Source organism: Callospermophilus lateralis, chromosome 18 (assembly GCF_048772815.1).
Source record: "Callospermophilus lateralis isolate mCalLat2 chromosome 18, mCalLat2.hap1, whole genome shotgun sequence".
Classification (NCBI taxonomy): domain Eukaryota; kingdom Metazoa; phylum Chordata; class Mammalia; order Rodentia; family Sciuridae; genus Callospermophilus; species Callospermophilus lateralis.
Genome location: NC_135322.1, coordinates 18684544 through 18691353, shown reverse-complemented (window position 1 = coordinate 18691353; position 6810 = coordinate 18684544).

Below are 6810 nucleotides of genomic sequence, written 5' to 3'. Positions count from 1 at the left end.
ACTTTTAAATTGTTTTTTTTTTTTTGCTTCTTTTTTGTTGATTTTTAAAAGTTCATTTCCCCGCTCCTTTTTACACTGATTAGATTCATTCCTACATGTTTGTACATGCCCACAATATACAATATAACAATATAACTTGGCCAACATAGCCTAGCGCTCCCTCCTCCTTCCCCACCTCCCATCCCTTGGTCCCTTTCTTCTACTGATCTCCCTTTGATTTTTGAGTTCTGCCCCCTCTTTCTTTTCCTTATCGTATCCATATTCTGCATATGAAAGTAAGCATACAACCCTAACCCTTCTGAGTTTGACTTATTTCATTAACATAATGGCCTCTGTTCCATCTATTTTTCTGCAAATGACATAATTTCATTTTTCTTTATAGCTGAATAAAAGCTCCATTGTGCATATGTATCACGTTTTCTTTATTCATTCATCTGGTTGAATAAAGAAATGAATGGCCACCTCATCTGGTTCCATAGTCTGGCTATTGTGTATTGTGCTGCTGTAAACATGGGTATGCATGTGTCGCTGCAGTAAGATGACTTTAATTCTTCAGGATAACTACCAAGGAGATGTGTAACTGGGTCATATGGTGGTTCCACGCTTAGCCTTCTGAGGAACCTCCATACTGATTTCCATAGTGGTTGTACTAATTTACAGTCCCACCAACAGTATAAAAGTTTTTTTCTTCCTTTTTTTCTTTCAGAGTAAATTGTCTATTAAGGATATCAGTCTCACTAGATATGTGTTTTGCACAGATTTTCCTCCTAGTCTGTGGATGGCCTTTCCATTTTCTTCACGTTCTTTTTCATTTTAACACATTCTAACCTATCGGTTCTTCCATGTTTTTGGTGTTGATCATGTTTTTGGTGTTGCCAAACCAAGGGTACCTAGATTTTCTCTTATGTTATTATGTAGGGGTTGATTGTTTTGCATGTTATGTTTAGGTTTATGAAGACCTATTGTTTAGTTGCATACTCCAGGGGGGTGAAACAGACCATCAATGTTTGAAACACCCCAAGTTAAAATAATAAGTAATAATTGAAGGCTGGGGTTGAAAACATGCATAAGTGTAGCAGGCAAGATCTTCTTCTACTGGAAAGGTGGCAAGTTCCTTTCATGCTGAGATGCTGGAGACTCCTCCCCATTGCTTCCTGCCCCCGCCCCCTTTCCTGGTTCCTTTCCAGCAGTGTAGGCAGTTGAGTCAGGAACAGAAATATTTCCGCTGGAGAGCTCAAGGTCACTCCTGTGTCCAACTTCAAAATCATTCCCAACCCCACAGGAAGGGTGAAAGATCAGATCTGGCCCCAAAGAAAAGAAGTGAAATCCATTCTGCTACTCAGATTATGGGGAGCAGGGGTCTGAAAAGGGGGTGAGAATTTGAAATTATTACATGTTTGCTATTATTATTTCTACTACAATCATGATCATCATTATTTTGTCTCACTCTTGTTTCTTTGCAATTGTTTCTGAGGACAGGATAGACCCCAAGGGTAGGGATCCTTATACAGGTTACATTTCTGAATAACTGCTTTGTTCAGAGGTGGGGACCAGGAGCTGAGCACAGTGGCACATACCTGCAGTTCCAGCTATGCAGGAAGCTGAGGCAGGAGGATTGCTTAAGGCAGGAGGATTGCTTGAGGCAGGAGTTCAAGACCAGCCTGGGCAACATAGCAAGACCCTATCCTAAAATATAAACAACAAAAAAACAGAGGTAGGGGATGGGAAAGGGATGCTGTTGAGCCTGGGCTTCCACAAGGAAAGTTTTTACTGTGTATTGTGACCCTGAAGCAAACATCTCCTGGAATTGGGGCTGCATCTTCTCTTCTGAATCATCTCCAAGACCACCCCAAACCCGTTCAGGGAAAAAATGCACCCTCCATTTGGAATCTGTTGAGAAGCAAAACCAAAAGGGTTGGATGAGTGATTGGGAACGGGCTGAATGGGAGGAGAAGTCAGGAAGAAGCCTCTGGCTTAAGCTGTCCTCTCCAACAAGGAAGAGTGTCTAGAGATCTCCGCTTAACTGTGCCAGGTCTGAAGTACCTTTGGGACATCTGAAAAGCATTGAAAGCCAATAAATACGAGCAAGGGCTCCTGTTTCCAGGGGGTGCCCTGGGTTCTAGCTGGAAAGGGGCAATCATAGAGATAAGTGGTCCAGCAAAGACCCTTCTTTTTTTCCTACCTTGTATTAAAATCCCTTTGATGGTCCAGTGGGCCTTAGGCCAAAGGAAGAAAAGAGTTCATGAAAAACCATTCAAAGAACTAAAAATAACTCGCTTATTTCTCAGCTAGACTGGCTTTGCTCAAGACTTGGAAAAGGCAAGGGGGAAAAATAAAAAACTCGAGAGCAAAAATCCATGGCAACAAGCAACTTCTGTTTGTGGATAGCATCCCAAGAAAATTAAGTGTCTGGCGGCTACAGGGTGGGAGTGACAGCGAAGTCATATGTATCCATTTTAATTTCTTTGGATTGAGCAAACAAGCTGAAATTCTGTTGGTCAAGACATATTCCACACCATTTCAGGAGTTTCTAAGGAAGATTATAATATATATTACTATGATCACTGAATTGTGAACCGGCTTTCTATAGGATGGATTAATTATGAAGAAGGGAGAATGAAAGGGATGAGTGTCGATAAGTGTAGATTCTCGTTTCTAGTTAAAACAGCGGAAACATTTTCATTTAAACTGTTGATTGCCCCCTTTGACTCTTTTCAAACTTATAACTGATTTCAAACATACAGAAAAAATAAAGTGGTCCATTCTCTATTTTCTCTAAATATTTCATACACATTTATTTTAGAATCTCTTTGGGATTCTCTATTATCTCCAGTTCTCATGTCTTGAATTGCAAAAACAGCATCCGTGGGGCCCCTGCTGGAGGTGTGATATTCCTACCTAGCACCCTGGAGCTCAGCTCTCATTTCTGACTTGAGGATCTGGCACAAACAGGATTCACAGGTGTATTTGTCATGGCTCAATCTCTCAGAAAGGCCTAGATGCAGAAGTAACCTCAAAACCATAGGTGACCATGTGTATTTTTAAAGTCACCCCCCACCCAACCCACTCACTGGTGCCCGTCCGGAAACCTCTTCCCATGAATAAGAACATTCATTCACAACTTCTGCTTCCTCCCACCAGGACTTTCAGCCAACCAACAGTTTCATCTGTTCGTATGTCTCACAAGCTGAAGAAATGCTCACACCACAGAAAAAGGGTCTCCCTAGGGTTGCTGACACCATCCACATTCCCATTTCACAGGCTGGGAATTGTGAACACTTAGAAAACTGTGATTCCCAGATGCTGTGAACAGAAAGGAAACTCTTGTCTGATTTATCCTCCCTGTTGACTGGAGGGATACTCTGACCTGGGCCATCATGCGCTTTCTCAGGTTGCCGTATGTGGGACTCAACTAAGTGAGGTTGAAGAGATGGATGATACAGAGATGGATAAGGGAAGGGCCACCAGAGGCCTCCGAACTTGGCATAGAAAACAAGACACAAGAACAAGAGCAGCCATCCCTGGCCAGTGAATGATGACTGTGGAGGTCCAGAAGAGGAAGGCACCGGGGCGGCCAGAGGAGAGGAGACAAGATGGGGGCAAGGCTGTGGGCAGGCAGGAGTGCAGGTGTGCCAGCATGCATGTGCACAGGTGTGCAGGTGTGTGGATGCACAGGTGTGCAGGTACGCTGTGGGGCAAGCCAATGTCTTCTGGATAAAGGGAGAAGCTGACTTCCCTGGGCCCCACTGTCCCATCAGGATTCCCAGTTTTGGCCAGGAAGTTGCCATCCTCTGAGCCCCCTTCAGAGTGGGGGATCCCAGGGCTCTGGCACCATTGTTGCAATCAACCCCACCAACATACTGCACTGAATGAAGGGGAGGTCTTGAACTGGAAGACATTTCCAAGTTTGATGATACCATAGCCCCAGGAAAAGTGACTCAACCAGGGAGAATCGGCCAAGCCCACACTGGCCAGCTCTGCTCCGGCTCTCAGGATGCTGATGTTCCTGACCTCCTGGGTCACAACTTATCTGAAATGAGAGTTCCTACCTAAAGGGGTCAGGCCAGAATAGGGAAGGGCAGCGAGATCCCAGAGATGGGGAACAGAGCCATGGAAGTTCTGTCACCCAACAAAACTGCAGGACACTGAGTGAGAAGCTTCCTGCTGGGCACCTGGAAATCAGGACCAGATAACTGGAGATGCACCTGGCATGCAAACCCAACCCCAAGACACCTGATTTGGGGATGTGAGGCAGACTCTCCTAAAACCTGGCAGTTCTCAGCCCTCCAATTCCAATCCTTTTCTAAACACTGAACACATTCAAATGGTGGGGCTTTTCCAAGAGCCAAGGGCTTTATAGGTAAATGCATGTCATGTGATTGTCACTCAACCAGCATTTGTGGAATGTCTTGCAAGTGGAAGGCACAGGAATCAGTGGGATTGAGACAGACCAGGCCACTGATCTGTCTCCAGGAAGTTTACATTCAGACAGGAGAGACAATAAAACTACAAATACACAAGAAAATTTCAACATTCAAAATGGATGCCACGACGAAAATAATAAAATGACAAAATGACAAAGAAGTGGGGGGTGGAGCTGGTGAAGGGAAAAAGTGCTTCTCGTGAGGTGGTTCTGAGCTGTGATGGGAATGACAAGGAGAAACCAACCTGAAAAGCAGAGGGAAGAAGTTTCCAGGGACAGACGGAGCCCGGTGCAAAGTCCCCAAGGCAAGACAGGGTTTGAGGAGCTTCTAAGACTGGCAGAGGCCAGGGTGGCTAGAGTCCCTGGGAGGGAAGAGGGTAGACCTGGAGAGGAGCCAGAGAATGGTGGGGACAAGGACGGGCAGGCCTTGGGCCACAATCACAGCTGGAGTCTGTTGTCTAAACACAAGAGGAAACTATTAGACAGTTTACAGTTGGGGGATGACATGATCCAAATCACCTGTTAAAATGTCCCCTTGGGCTGTTCACGGAGAATGGGTTACAGAGGATCTGAGAGTGACAGGGCACCCCGTACGGGCTACATCTGTCCAGGTGAGAGGGGCTGGGGGCGCCTGAGCTAGGATGGCAGGAAGAGATCACATCCTTGTCCTGGAGAACTTTCCAAACTTACTTGACTATGGAACCCTTTAATGAGCTGCCTGCAGCATTCCACGGAACACACTTTGGGAAACGTGGAACTCGTTCTACCCATTTCAGCTAAATCTTTATACAGGGAAACCGTCTCCTTCTCTGGTTTTTCCTATGCCAGTTGGTCTGGACTTGAGGTTAAATACTATATCAACTTGACTACAGAAGTCAGTTATTCCAAGATCTTGAGCTACTTAGGCCCTGTCTCTTTCTTTCTTAATATGAGGACTCAGAAAAGAATTTAGAAAACCAACTGACTCTATTCAGTCACCCTTTACAAACACAGATTCCTGACTGAATGTCCCAGAGGATGTTAGAAGCGAGGATAACACTTTTTGTCCACAAGCAGCTCCTGTTTCTTCACTTGATATCTCTTTCTCTCTCTCTCTTTTTTTTCCCTTTCTTTCTTTCTTTCTTTCTAATCGGTAGGAACAGCAGAACTCTGCAAAAGTGGCATTGCCTTGGAGGTTAAATGGCGACGTTTAAGTACAAATTATACACTTAAAAAAATACAGGCCATCATTCTAATCAGAATAATTACTAATACTATGTGTGCCAAGGCAAAGGTGAAATCCAAGAGATACACTTTGCCCGTAGCAGGATCAATTATCATACCTCACTGTGCTGCAGTGAGCTTCCTCCGTTCCCAGGAGCAATAGATTTTGCAGGAAAGATTCTCACCTAAATCCTACTGTTATACATCATCTGCAAAACATGACACTAATGTAAGCATCTTAGAAAACACTTACATGTACACATGTAAATAGTGGGGAAAATAAACTAAACAGAAATCAGCAAAGTCGCTGCTCTTCAGGGAGTGAACAAAAGGTAACTGCAAACAAAGACACACCAGCATCTTCGACAGTCAGGATGGCTTATCATCCCAAGATGTATCCAGGACTAACGCTGGGTGATACCGCGGGGCTCTGTAACAGGAGCTCCACACATCCTGGCTCCAGGGTCAGATTGGCTGCTGCGCCTAGGGACACATTATAGAGCCTCCTACCCTGGCGGCACACAAAATACAGTTCATGCTTCCTGATTGACAAGATATTGGGGGATTAAGTCAATTGCTTCCTACTGTAACACTTGGATGTACCATAACTGAAATATGCTGTTCTTAAATTTTTGGAGCCTGCTAGCACGCATATATTAAAACCCAATAATGATAACTGGAAAGGCCCATCTAATTCCACCCCAACCAATGAAATGAACAATCTCTTGTTTTATAAGTAAAGGGAAAACTCAAAGGAAATGCGTAGACTTTGGGTTTTAATGCATTTCTAAGGTCAAACTGGAGACGACATATAGGTATGGGAAATAGAAGGTATTGTGCACCCAGGCCAGAGGTCACCTCCACCTGGAGCAGGGAGCTCAAGGGAGTTCCACTTGTGGGTTTCAAGAGCAGGGAGATGCTGATGCTCTTTGGTTCTTTCTCTTTGCCTTATCTGAGCCAGGTCTGAGAGAGAGAAAGAGTCATTATCCAAATTCCCTTTCCAAGTTCCTGTTATGATTCTCCACAGGCATATGTTCATGATTCATGGGAAGAACGCATCCTCAACACACCTTCCAGAACATTCAAGTGGTTTGCTAGGGATGTTGCGTGTGAATTTAGATCTCAAACTCTACATGATGGCTTTCATGTCTGTGTAACACTGATGCTCCTCTAAAACTTCTGTT